The sequence below is a fragment of the Felis catus genome, chromosome F2 (assembly GCF_018350175.1).
Source record: "Felis catus isolate Fca126 chromosome F2, F.catus_Fca126_mat1.0, whole genome shotgun sequence".
Taxonomy (NCBI): domain Eukaryota; kingdom Metazoa; phylum Chordata; class Mammalia; order Carnivora; family Felidae; genus Felis; species Felis catus.
This window is the reverse complement of record NC_058385.1, coordinates 9,858,094-9,872,860: the sequence shown is the minus strand read 5'-3', so window position 1 is coordinate 9,872,860 and position 14,767 is coordinate 9,858,094. Positions and strand designations below refer to the sequence as shown.

Below are 14,767 nucleotides of genomic sequence, written 5' to 3'. Positions count from 1 at the left end.
CTAAGGTATGAGGAGTCGTACGTGCGAGAAGGCAGTGGGCTTGTGTGCAGGTATGATGTGAACCCCACTTGGGGGCTGAGAGTGAAATATGTTGTTACGACCTTGGGAATCAACTCGTTTCTGCAAAAACGTAAGCAGCTTTGTACTAACACTTGCCCAGATAAATTTCTTTCCATCATTAGAACTCATGTATTCTGGTTTAAAGGAGCTGGCTACATTAAAAAATATATATATTCTTAAACAGTTTATTTAGATATACTCTGAACCCAGGGTCAGACAGGAGAAAGCTGTATTTTATTGGAGATCAAATTATATAAACAGTGGTAAACCTCTAGGATGAAAATCAAATTACATAATCAGAAATTGGTATGCTGCGAATAGATAATTTCCCAATTTTGGCTCTAAAACAGAAGTGGATTGATTCGTGGGAATATCCATTTGTTGCTCCGTATCGTCTTTTCCAAGTTCTGTCAATCAGAGCCCCTCTTTCCGTGACTGAGGCAGGGTGACTCATTCTGAATGCCACCGAAGCAGTGCAAAGTTATCTGCAATCTGGGTCTTCTAACATCCTGGCTCTGCTTTAATGTAAACACATTCCTGAAAAGTGTTGGTGAATAAGCTAGCATTGCTGAGAGAAGGGAAAAGTAGACGTGACGGTCCAGAAAGATAACTAAAAGCAGCATTAATACTGAAGATTTCCTTGCCTTTCGAGTTTTAGATGTAGGGCCCGAGCGCCATTTAAATAGAATAAATAGAAGTTGGTGGATGCTATAGTTCCAGCTTGCCGCTTTAGTGTCTCCCCTTGGGGGGCACGTGAAGCCTGTGCCCTGGGACTCCAACTGACAGCGACAACTGCCACATGGCTGGAGGGCACAGACTCGCAGCTTCGAGGAAACGGGTACCGAGAGTGCCAATGGTGAGCCACTGGATGCCATCTGCCACTGAGAACCTGGCCCTCTCATTGGCCGGTGACTTACGTAAGAAAATTTTAAATTAAGGTTTAAGACCTGTAGGTATATATCCAATGCTTTCAAATCCCCTGTGATTAAATGACAGTGTAGTCGAGCACGATCAAGAAACTAATTCTTGAAACATGAAGAACATGAGGTTTCGGAGGAAGTGAGTTCATCGAGGTTGGAAATCAATACGGCTCTCATTAATAATATACCGTGGTTTACTCTCAGTAAATATTCATATGGTCCTGGTTATTTTTGGATTAAAATGGAACCATCATCTGATGAAAAGGTTACAGTGACGTTGAACGATCTCACTGTCATGTGGGGGGGTAACAATCGCTGGCACAAATTTAGACACAGTTCGTTTATTTTTCAAATGAGGTTGAGCTAGTATGATTAGAAATGAATGGACCCTCCAAGTACATGAACAATCAGAGTGCCAAGCAGAGCTGGCCAAGGCGTAAATGCTCACGACTTCATTTGTTAAAAGCACCCACACCAACTGTGTTTGACTTGTACCGCGATCCAAACACAAGGTCTACCTGTTGTAAAACCATGGAGTAGACTCAGGATATAAAACAAATTTTGTTGTAATGATATGAGCTAGGGGTTGAATCGGGTCCCTCTAAAACTCATACAGTGAAGTCCCTCCTACTCCTCGGTAACAAAGAATGTGACCTTGTTTGGAAATAAAGGTGTGCTGATGTAATTAGCGAAAACGAGGTGATAGTGGAATAAGGTGGGCCTTAGCGCAATACGATCGGGGTCCTTATAAAAATGGGGAGATCAGGGGCGCCTGGGTGGCGCAGTCGGTTAAGCGTCCGACTTCAGCCAGGTCACGATCTCGCGGTCCGTGAGTTCGAGCCCCGCCTCGGGCTCTGGGCTGATGGCTCAGAGCCTGGAGCCTGTTTCCGATTCTGTGTCTCCCTCTCTCTCTGCCCCTCCCCCGTTCATGCTCTGTCTCTCTCTGTCCCAAAAATAAATAAATGTTAAAAAAAAAATTAAAAAAAAAATGGGGAGATCTGAACACAGACACACACAGGGAGAATGCCATGTGAACACACAGGCAGAGATCAGGGTGACGCTTCTACAAGCCAAGCAGTACCAAAGATTGCCACCAGAAATTGCCAAGGATGGAGGACCACCAGAACCTGGGGGAGAGGCAGGGAAAAGGGAATGAGCCCTGGACACCTTCATCCAGACGTCTCTGTTTCCAGAACAGACAGGGAATACATTTCCGTTGCTGTAGCCACTCAATCTGTGCTACTTTGTTATGGCAGCACTGGCCGACTAATATGTGAAATGTATTCCACTGAGAAGGGGACCAAAACATAACAACTTGTATGCTGTTCTTTGAAGGAGCCCATCCTCCTTCAGAACACATCCTGTGGGAATAACTTCAAGGACCCTAAATTGAATTAACGATTGTTTTTTTCCAAAGGATAGGAGGAAACGCCGAACAAAATTTAGGGCATGCTATTTCAGTATCTAGAGCTCGGGAATGTACATGGGCTGGATAGTACAGAGAACTAGAGGAACAGAATCCCTGGCTTCCATGAGATTTCTAGAATCTACATGACAAGAGAAAAGAAAGGGACAGAGATCAGAGAGTGGGGAAAAGAAAAGCTGAGCGGACGGCACTGACACAGCACTCTGGCGGAGCAAACCGTGCACGGATTCCCCAAACGGGAGTAGGACGCGGGAACAAGAGGCTGATATCTCGAATGCTTAGCAATCGGGTGGTAGGAGAGAAAATGAAGAGATGGACGGGAATCAATGAAAATTTTCAAAACTGGAAACGCAGCACACAAAACACAGAGCCTTCGTTCGGCCCACTTACGTGTAAGGCCATAGGCTCCATGAGAAAACACAAAACACACTTGTGAAATATTATGAAATATTATGAAAAGTACACAGGAAACAGATGAGATATACTCTGAAAGATATACTCTGCCGATATACTCGGCAGTGAGGTTGGGTACGTGTGTGTGCGCATAATATATCAGTGCGGTATTCATATCTATACACACTTAAACATCTAGACGACAACTAAATCCGCCCAGGGAGACCAGAGGATCGGACCTGAATGAACTTAACGACCAGAACGAAGAGAGAAACTTTCCTCGGAATTTACTGAAGAGATTTACATGCTGAAATTCCTTGTGTTCAATTTTTTGGAATGTAAGTATTCACTTTTAAAAACTACATTTAAATATTTAATATACCCCAATTAATGACTATCAACTTGAATATTTCTGTACATTCCTTTAGATTCTATTCTCACTATTTTTTTTATTTATTTTGAGAGAGAGAGAGAGAGAGACAGCGAGTGAGCAGGGGAGGGGCGGAGGGATAGAGGAAGAGAGGATCCCAAACAGGCTCCGTGCTGTCAGCTCAGAGCCCGATGCTCAACTCACTGAGCTGCCCAGGTGCCCCTATTCCCACTTTTAAACTAACGAGTTAGCAGGCATGTAGACACCGCACACAAAAGCTACTGTCGACGGGGAAAAGTGAACAGTCACTTATCCTGTCTGTGCAGGGACAGTACGCTTGATAAATATAGCGTGTCTCCATAAGGAAGCTGAGATTTAAAAGACAAAAATAGTACATAAACAGCAAAGTCTGACAAAATAAAATTATGTTCTCCCAGATGACTCCAACGCCAAACCCAAACTATGATACGGGAAAAAGAAGGCTTAGTTAGTGGCAGGAGAACATCGACCTCCTAGCGGTGGTTACTCGGCTTGTGCGAAGCATTATTATTAATAAGAAAAAAATGCAATACCCCTCAGATGGAGAGTCTATTTGGAATTTGAAATGAATGCTTTTCCTCCAATAATGGTGCATATTCAAAAGCCAGCTATGAACCTTAGGTTTATTTTTTTAGGACTAGTATAGAGTTAATGTTCCTGGAACTAGCCAGAAGGGCTTAGAAACTAGTAAGTGCGTTTCCATGGTAACGGGCTGCTCTGCCAAGGAGAGATCGGTTCACACATTCCCTATAACCCAGCGACCGCATGGGGAGAAGGGAGATCTGCATTTGGGGTTTTCAGGGTCACTGCCAGCTATGATTTTTGCTAGGTTATTTGTTTTCATGAGAATTCACGTGGCATTCGTGTTTACCTAAGCTTAATGGCGACGGCCATCGGCATGGGCTCTGAGGGAGGTATGGTGGTGACAAAGGCACCCACAAATTTCACTTTAATTCACTCTGTGGGTTACAGACCCCTGGCTGGAAGAGTCCAACGCGGAATCCCGACAGAGGAGGGGCTGCGCCCAACAGGTGCGGCACCCTTCACGTACATGAAGCGCAGAGAGTGGCTGCTGTCCAGCAGGGGCTTCGCGAGCCCCGCTGGACAACTGACTTGTGACAACCGACCAGGGGATCGTCAGAAGGATCAGGCAGAAAGCATGGTTTCCAAAGACACGGGAGACAAGTGCGGGAGACGCTCCGTAACCCGGAAATGAACGATCACAACTTCCTGAATAAGGGTGCCTTCTTCAAGGGAGATTTTTTTCCCGAAGGAAACGTTCTCATTTCTGCTTTGCTTCACATGTAATTCTGGGTGGCGAGAGGAACATGAAAATGTCCTTCTCTTTTGTCTTACAGGGTTCGCCTTCTGGAGTGGCATTAACTTTTGGCCCATTACAGAGGTTGTACGGTCAAGGATTCACTAGATGGGTGAAGGCAAGGCCACACTTATAATGCACAGCTGCCCCCCCCCCCCCCCCCCGCAGAGAGTGGTCCCACGAGGAGGGCACTTGCGTGCTGCAGTTTCCTCCCCTGTACCAAGGGCATATTGTGAAGATGAAGGGGGAAAGTCCAGGTTAATGCTTAAAATGGGGCCAAGAGTACAGCAAGCATCCAACAAATGTCAGCGGCTACATGTCATTACCATGGATGTTATCAGATTGTTAATATTAAAATTGAGGCAGGGTCTCTTACGAGGCCTTGGGAAAAGTGCAGGTCAATCTTATAAATGATGAGATGAAAACACAAGAGATTCTCAAAGGAACTCTCCAAAAGTGTATACAGATACCTGAGACTTTATTTTGAATCAAACTAATTAATTGAAGGTCTTCTGAAGACCTTCTGAAGGTCTTCTTGCTAAGGTCACAGCACATTTGGGGAGAAGCACAGAAACTGTACTTCAAATGTGTAAATAAAACGTTCTAAAAGATGCCATCACGGCAAAAATATGTCTTTAATGTAGCGGTTAGTTTTGGTGGTATTTTACTTCTATGAAACGCTTTCTCCTAAAAGAGGACTGCCTGATGTAAAAATAGAAGAAGGACTATGTGAACTTTTAATATGAATAGCCAGCTTTGAAGCAAAACTTATCAATGCACACCCATAGTATATCTACTTCTCAAATGACCTGTATCAAATCATTACAATGTCAGGATGTTTACGGCCTTCTCCCACCCAGTGAATGTGTTGTCCAATTGCCATAATTATTTTTGTCTTTATTTCGGTCATAACCTATTTATCATGCCAAATAGAGTATCTGCAAAGCAGAGCCATGGATGCTAATCAGAAGAAAATGACCAGGGAAAGAAATGTACTCTGGGCAGTAGAAGGTAATGTCTTTGGACTCAGCTTTTATTCTAGTTTTTTGTGGAAAGCAGAACTCCTAAAACTAAGGCACCCACAAATAGATCAAACCGTGGAACTAAATCACTGCGAATTTAAGGCACAGTGTTTTAAGCACTACACTGAGGGAAGCAGCCGCCAAAGAGAAGCAGTAAACATCGAAACAGATCCCCAGTGCAAATGACAAGGCTGGCAGAGATCTGGAATGTTCTCAGAACTGTAGAGATTATAGCTCAGCCACAGATGACCTTCACCCGATGACATACTTTATGAGCCTCGCCCACTGAAGTTCACCGATCCACGCGGATGATACACAAAGGCAGCAACTGATAGACAGTATTAAGACCACAGAGTTGATGTGAAATAAAACCAATCATCTGTGAAGGTTTTATTTCAGCTTCTCCCTGCCCTTTGTGGGACCATTTGATTGTCACCTAAAACTTCAACGCCTTACTGCAGAGTTTTCACTACCGCTAAAGGCACATTCGTGGCACTAGCTCCGATCCCGTCAAAGGCAGTATTTATGTACACGGGAATATAAAACTGTTGTAACAAGGAAAAATGTTGCAGATTTACAAGGGATCAAATTTACAAGGGAGCAAGTTGAGGTGCATGGGTTTCATCTTGTAAACGCTCCGATCAGAAAGGCAGCATGAAAAGCAGAAAAATCTGTCCTTGATGGTTTTCGGATAAAATATCGCTTCCCCTTGGAACACGCTCATAACTTATTGTTCCTCCTCACATCCAGGATGGGGCCACGCCAAGCACCAGGCGTAACTTGGAAGCAGAGTTCTGTGTTCTTGGGACTTCCACATAAATTCTAGCGCGCGCAATCAACTGACAATCATGTCTTTCTCAAGTTTGGAAAATGGAGAACATACGATTCGGTTTATTAAACTAAGTGTTCATTGCATCCCATAAAAAGAAGCATACACAACCCCCCCCCCCCCACACTCAAATCTCCTCCAAGAATGAAGAGAATACAGACAATGGATTATGGAAGGAAAAAGGACCATTTCACTGAATTCAGAACTGAACTACAAAAGATGGGGAAGCCTGTCTGGAAACGTCATTTTATCACAGGAGTTCTAAACTGGATGTGTGAGTTGAAGACATTTAGGCCTTGCTACAACTAGAAATTCATCAACTCAGGAAAACAAGGAAGACAGCTACGGAGTGACTGGGTAACTGGGGAAATGCACTGTTATGTACAAACTCACTGAATATATGTATGCACATAGCAAAATGAGATTTAATGGAAAAACCGAAAGATGTGATTATCCTTTAAAATCAATTATGAAATTATTTATCATCCTCGCATACTTTAACAGGTATAAAATAAGTACATTTTTGCTATTCTGTGCACCGCTTAAAATATATACTATAACGGAATTTAGTTTTTCATTTAATTTCACCTTAGCAAACATTTACTGGGCCCCTCTCATGAGCCAGGTGCTAGACTAACCATGAGGGATACAAAAATGACCGATACCTGTGCTCTGTCCCTGAGGAGATCAGATTAGAGAGGGAAAAAGATACCACTGGAACTGAAACATTTGATCTCAGTGCAGAATAAAGTATGTAAGAGCCACGAAACCACCCAAGAGGAGCACGTGGGGGTAAACTGTAGAGTCAAGGGTAACGAAGTCTTCCTGGAAGGGATGACGTCTGGGCAGACTCCTAAAGCTGACTGCCAGGCCAGAAAACAGTCTAAAACCCAAGCCCAAGAGCATTAAGAATGTGCTATTCACAGAGGCTGTGAGTCTTTTCATGATCCTTCAGGGAAACCCTGTGTGTGTGTTGGGGGCAGGGGCGGGCGGGGGGAAGATGTGCAGGAGACCGTCATGGGGAATCTCATCTGAAGTGAAGCGGCCTGAACCTGACCTTGTAAGTGATGGGAGCCAGTGAATAGTGGGGGCCAACGTGCCACTTGAAATCACCTGTGCTCTTTGGAGCGCGCAGGTAGACCTGGGCAGGCAAGGGGAGGAGCAAAACTTCAGAGAAGGTAGGACCAGGGCTTGAAGGAGATACATGTATCGAGCTGGGTATCAGATGTTTTACTTCCGGGGATCCCTGCTGGCCTCACCCAACAGAAACATCGTTGGAAAGCTGCAAATTAATTTGGGAAGCCAAATCATATTTGGTAAGCCAAATCACACCACCGACAACTTACTCGTGTTTCTATTAATTTCACTGATTATTAAGTTGGCGCTGGGCCCTAAAGGGTAGAGCTTAGAATGTAATACGAATGGAAGTCTTCACAGCATTTTGTCGGCTGCGGAAGTTGTCTCTAAAGGAAAGGTTATGTGGGACATCGGCGTGTAAAACAGACAGACACACGGTGGTTTTGGCTAAAGCAGGGCCTCAAATCTCAATGCCCCGTCAGCCTGGAAACGTCTGTACTCCAGGGAACGGTGCTGAAACCACTGAAGAAGCCCCATTCATTGACTCCACTGATAAGCAAATGAGGTCTCCCGGGCAGAGGCCTTGTTTCAGAGTTGTGATGGAGAAGGAGACAGATGGGTTCACTTGCACGGCTTTTCCAGTTATGAGCCACGTTACTTAGACAAGTCACTTTCCTTCTATGCTTCTGTTGCTCCTCTATAAAGTTGAGGTGGCAGTGCCCCCCATTCCTCAAAGCGTAAGCGCTTTGTAAAATGTATACGTCTATGAAAAAAAAAAAAAAAGCAAATTGCCAACCTCCATTCAGAGAGCTGGCAGCAAAGCCCAATGATCCGAGTCCCAGACGGCCGGGTGAGCCATCCGAGACCCCTCCCCCTAAGGATAAGGATGGAGGTGACAGAGAGCATGGGTCTCTTTGAGGCCACTACAGAATCCACAGCCTGGAGGGGAACTGTTGTTGGCATCTACAGCAAGTTTTTTTTGTTGTTGTTGTTCAGAGAATCCTTTAGTAGATCTAATCTGCCAAAAGAATATGGTTTCTAAATAAGAAAACATTTAGCTCCAAAGTCTGGGATCTGGCACGTAAACCATCACTCTTGACACGCTTTGGCAAGGTGTACAAGAAGGCTGCATCTGCAGCCAAACATGGGCTTGTATCTTGCCCCCTGATTACCTGCTCCGTTCCAACAACCGCCTGCTATGAGAATTAAGCGAGATGATGCATAAAGGCCAGATGACTGGCCTCTGAAAAGCGCCTAGTAAATGCTAGGCCAACACCGGTTCCACAACCTTCCGCTCGTGCCCCATCGTGTAAGTCACTATGCTATGGAGCTATTTGTCCATTGATATTCCACTGTCTTCACCGGGAAACACAGCAGCATTTAACACGTCGTCTTAGAGGATCACCATCCGTTACTGACCAGTGAGGAGACTGGAAATCAGAGAGGGCAGTTTGTGAAGTATTTTACACAGCAATAAGGCGTGGGCTTAAAACAGAGGTAGCACCCTCTACAAAATATCCTAAGACGCGCACGGTGGTCTTGCTTATGTATGAGGCCAACTGTCAACGACATGGCTACTTTTACTTTAAAATAGAAGAACATTTCAGCTAGCAGTTCAAAACCAGGTCTCAACAGTCATAAAACATGAGATCGACTGGATGTAAACGTCTAATGGTCATAAGGTGCTTTGAAATACGGTTGTTGTATTTAAGGTGAACGCATGCCGTCAAGTGTCATTAATACAATGAAAAACCCCCAAACGTTGCAGATTTGGCATAAAGTGTCTTCAGGGAGAGACTTAAAGTCACACATCCATATAATTTTTCTTAATTGCACTTTAGCATCTCTTAATCGAAAGCTCAGTGGCCAAAGGATGTGAAGAATAAGAGAGAGATGCTCTTCCAGGCTCCAAATGAGGCCATTTGCTTTGGTCTGGCACCCCCGGAAACCAGCTGAGGATGACTGGAGAGTCAGTTACGAAGACGTGAGCACTGGCCACGGCTGATGAACAGCAGGGCAGCGGGCAGGTCCTCATTTGCAAAAGGACAGCATCAAGGAATGCGGCAAGGAATCAGTTACACGAAAGCAGAATGCAGCACGTTACGTAACAGGGACAAGTTCCGGGGAAGGTTCAAAGTGCAGAAACACACGTCGGTAGGGGAGGAAATGCACGCGGCCTTCAAATGCCTTATAAGTAAACGTGCCAGGTGTATTCTGAGATCATTCATTACATTCTCTAAAAACCCAATGTGAATAAAACCTTTTCAGGCTCAAGTTCAACAAACGCACGCATCTATCTTTCTGGTTCGCGACAAGCCAATGGTCAAAATCTTAAATCTATGAGGGTATTGGCTTTCTAAGATCTCCTCATTGATTGTATGAAGAAAAGAAAGGGGGGGTGGTTCTTAAAAGTATAGCATGAAATGAACCACAAATAAAACTAGGAGAATAAAAGAAAATGAAGCCCTGCCTTCTCCCCTTATTTTTGCTGTCTACTGCCAGGGTTCTGGAGCAAGGACACAGAGCCTGAGACAGAGGCAGAAGAGGCAGTGGGATGGGGAAAGACAGTCACGTATCAGTGCCGACCCTGACTCACCAGGGATGTCCATGCTGATGTAGTCTGTAAGACAGTGTGCAGAAGGGGGTCTTGAGATCGCAGTATGGGAGCTCACGCCTTTGCTAAGTTTAGGATCTAAGGCTACTGGGTGGGGATATTGACCATGATTCCAGCAATCAAGTATAGATATCCCACTGACACCTCGGTGGAACCTCTTGGGAAGTAATCCACATTAACAGATGGAAAGAACAGCCTCGCAGCCCCCTCGCTACCTGGGAGATGGAGAGTGGCAGGGTATAAAAGGTGTTAAGCTTTGCAGTGAAAAGTCTTGTTTTCAAAAAACGGGATTCAAGTCCACGGTTCACTGGATGGAAAGCAAGCACGAGAATCTCACAAAACCACTTAAAATCTCAAACTCTGCCACTACGTATGGGCCAACTGCCTTCAAAACGATGCTTGAAAACAGTATGTTTGTCTGTTAACCGGGGTGCGCACCATCAATGCGTTGCACTTCCTCCTTTGCACGTCCACTATATGAGATGAATGTCAGCCAGCAAGGTCTAGGTCACAAACACACCTCTCAGGAAAGATAGCATGGAGGTTTCAGAGGACACAGAGAACAGACCCTTGGCATTCACAGACAATGCGACGATCTACGAGAATAGACCAAAGATTCGAATACACAGTTCAGTCGTACTGGAATCTTCCATAGGTCATGGATCTGAGCTACCCACGATTTAGCCATTCTCTTCTGGCGTGTGATCAGGGCTTCTGTTCTGCCTAAAATCCATCATTTTCTTCGATCTTTTCGCATTTTCTTTACAACCAACCCCAAGATGAGTTAACGGACACTCTCCTCAAAATTAGTTTTCAAACACAAAGTTTTTATCCCTTCATGAGAAGGACTGAGAATGTCAGTGTCTCAGGGGGCAGGAAAGGTTCCTTATACCCATTAAATCCCCAGGTGCACTAGGGCAGTGCATTCCTGTATTTTTTTATTTTTATTTTTTTTAAGGAAAAGATGAATGGATTAACACACAGGCAGAACGCGAAGCCGGGGTGAGTGTGAACAGTAGGCATGGCTGTGCTCATTCCTCATTTTTCATGAGCGCTGATGTATGTCTTTTGAGGCGGTACCTCCCCCCAATTGCAAATTAAGGCTATTATTGAACTTGGGGCCAAGCACAAATAATTGAGCTTTTGAATGCTGAATCTGAGTCCCTAGGGAACACAGACTTTGAGCTAAGGAACAGAACTGTATCTAAACTAAATTTTGTAAACAAAACCCTATTTAAATGCAGTTGAGGAGTCCAGATTTAAAGAGCCTTTTGATAAAGCTAATTATGCGTTCACTGCTCCCTCGTTTGACTAGCTGAAAGTTGAAGCTCAAGTTCTTACCATAACATTCAACTGTAACTCGCTACAAATAACTCAACTTTTCCTTCTTTTTTTCCCCTTTCTTTTTCCTGACTTCATTTTCTCCTTCCTTTTCCCGCATGTAGACTGTGTCTTTGTCTTCCAGCGAGGTGATGCACCCGGTCCCGTTAACCCCTCCTGCTGCCATGTCTTGTGTCTGCAGAGGATGCTGCTACCAGAACTTGTAAAAGACAGAGGAGACCTACAGTGATTTTCCTTTATACGCAGAGGAAACCCTTGAGTCCTATTCAAGTCCACAAACTATTCTCGATCGTCTACCGTTTGCTAGATTCTGGGCTGGATTCTAAGACACGGGGTTCAAACATAATTCCTACCCTCCGATTGCTTATATAATCCGCCAGCAAGAAGCAGAGGAAACGTAACCGTAACACAAATCAGGTAGCGGTAAGTACGCCGTATGTATGCAGAGACTGAAGAAAGTACACGACAGAGACACTCATGGTCCTAAGGGGCTATGAGTGCTTGTAATGTAAGTTCTGAAATAACAACGATTTAGGAAAGAGCAAAGTCTTCACGCAGGAGGGGAAACTTGAACCGGACCTCACAAATCACGGGGGGATTCTGATCGGGTTTCTACTTGTGTTTCTGGCCGTCGGTGGGTCTGTTTTACCTTCCAGTGGAGATGCTGTGGTTTCCTCTCGACTGTGTTTTCCCTAAGTCTATTTAGATGTCATTCTATTATGGACATTTCAGAACCGACAACGGCTCTCCAATCTGTGCTGTTGAGCGAAACTGTGATTTTCCTGAAGGGCTTCCAGCATTGATAAATGACTTCTTTTCCCTTCAGGAAGCTCGTCGGTCCACAGAAGCATACTGAGGCTGTAGGACATCCTAAAGTCTTCTCTAAGATTTCAGCCCCACCCGTGCCCCTTCAGGGCAGGTGCCGATGGATGCCCGCCGTGGCTCAGACGCCACCGTTGAGAGCCTGTGTTCTTTACAGTAAGAGAAAATTGTTAAAGAAACTTACCATATCATTTGAGAATCATACAAATGCTTACACCAAAGGATGACTGCGAGACTGTGCCTGTAAATGTACATGGTATATACTAAATTGTGAAGAAACTTGGTGAATGAATGAGTGGTAGAAAGTCTTGGATTTTGCTCAACAAAAGCTTTTTTCTTTTTTAAGGAACAGGTAACTTTTGAGATGGGCCTCCAAGGAACTCCTCGACTCCGAGAGTGAGGCGCTGATAAGGAATTGTGGGGAGGAAGATGCACACAAACTCTGCTGAGCCAGGTGTGAAGGGCACACGAGAAGAGTAATAGATCCTGACTTTGGGTACGTGTGGAGAGGCCAGCCGAGAGGTGGCTTTCGCTGCAAGGCTCTGGACTTTAAATGTGATCGATGGGTACCTGGGAGAAAACAGGGTTTTGGAGCAGGGAAGGAACAAGATGAAAACAGTGTTGGCAAAAAAATGTTCTGCCTGCTAAATGGACTGGTCTGACAGCAGAGACCAGAGGGCAGGCTGACTGATACAATAAGGCGAAGTCAGTAACAGAGCTGTTTGGTGTTGAAGGGACGGGGTCTGACGTCTAATCCCGGAGGAAAAGCCGGTCAGGCTTGGCCTCCCTGGACACGGATGGTAAAGAGCCAGCAGTGACTCAATGGGGCTTCCTTCCAGAGGAAGTTCCTTCCAGTGACCGTCGTGATGGAAACTGCATGTGTTTGTCTGAGGATGATGCTGAGCTGAGCTCGGCTTTACACGTGTCTTCTAGAGTGAGACCCACCAGACCCAAGTAAAAGCAAGAGATCAATTTCAAGACAGTGACAGACCAGTGCTATGGGAAGCTATGAGAGCAGGTACGTCCAAACACCATCCAAAGGCCATGTGCAGAGGCAACTTTCTCCTAGGGGTCTTAGTCTGTTCCGGATGCTACAACAAAATGCCACGGACCGGGTGGCTTATAAACAATAAGCATTTCTTTCTCACAGGTCTGCGGGCTGGAAGCCCAAGATCGAGGTGCCAGCGTGGTTAGTCCTGGGGAAGGCCCTCTTCTGGGTGCGTCCTCACATGGCAGAAAGGGCAAGGGATCTGTCTGGAGCCTCTCTTACCAAGGTACCTTCCCATCCCGAGGGCTCCACTCTCATGACCTAAGTACCTCCCAAAGGCCTCAGCTTCTAGTACGATCACATTGATTAGGATTCCAACATATGAATGGGGTGGGGGACACACTGAGACCACAGCACTAGGCTCTGGAAGAGAGTGACCAGTTTGGAGAGGATACTCCAATGCTCACTAGTCACGTGGTCCTGATAAGCCTCCACCTCTCTGAACTTTGCATAGTCAGGATGCTTGGACGCTTCCTCAGTCCACACCTCATGGTGGAGCAGAAACTCAACAGGCTGGAGAATCAAAAGTGAAGGGCTTGACAGGCCAGCTTTTTACTTGCCACTACTCTGTATGTGTCCTCCTCTCTCTAATGGGTGTTTTCTTACAGCCCCTTTCTGTCATCACTTGGCTTTCTGGTCTCATCCCTTCTCTAATTGAAGACCAGCCATAGTTTCTAGGGAGTGGTTCCAACATTCCACAAGATATCCATGTTGTCTTGTGACTTTCCCGTTCCACTTTCCCACTGTCCAATTATCCTCAACTATGTTTCCCATTCCATTTATGACCCTAGCATTATAAAGAAATCAACAGGTATGAAAAGTCTAGTAAGGGATTGAAAGAAGAGCCTGGGGGTAGACTTGGGATTTTATACCCAGTGCATCTTATCACACGGTTGCCCTTTCAGGAAGTTTCAACCCCTTCAGTTCTTGGATCCTCATCCACACGATGAAGATTCTTAAAGCCTTCTCTGCAGGGCAAGTAAGCAGACGAGGCACAGGATGCCTCTAGCACAGCACTCCCCAGGTAGGCCTTCCACGGACCATGGGCTTAGCTCTTCTTCCAATCTTTGTAGAAAACCAGTGACTAAGGGCGCCTGGGTGGCTCAGTCAGTTAAGCATCTGACTCTTCGGCTCAGGCCATGATCTCACAGTTTGTGAGTTCAAGCCCTGCATCAGGCAGACCATGTGGAACCTGCTTGGGATTCTCTCTCTCCCTCTCTCTCTGTCCCTCCCCCACTTTCTCTCTCTCTCTCTCTCAAAATAAATAAAAACACTTAAAAAAAAAGAAAAGCAGTGACTACATTGACAATGAACTGATGTATACTGTAATAATCACTAGTAATTAACAACAACAAAAAACTATGGGCACACAGTAACTTACAGAAGTTCTTTCCTTTGATTAAAAAAGAGCATTTCAAATATGCCAAATAACTTAACTGGTAATTTAACAATTTAAATTGCCATCAGTAGTGGCCTCTTGAATTTCAT

The 14,767-nt window shown here is 45.1% G+C and overlaps 1 protein-coding gene across 12 annotated transcripts in view; it reads right to left on the bottom strand.

Moving 5' to 3' along the window:
* FAM110B (family with sequence similarity 110 member B) overlaps positions 1-14,767 on the bottom strand; it is a 144,520-nt gene that overhangs the window by 43,309 nt on the left and 86,444 nt on the right. The window lies entirely within an intron of this gene.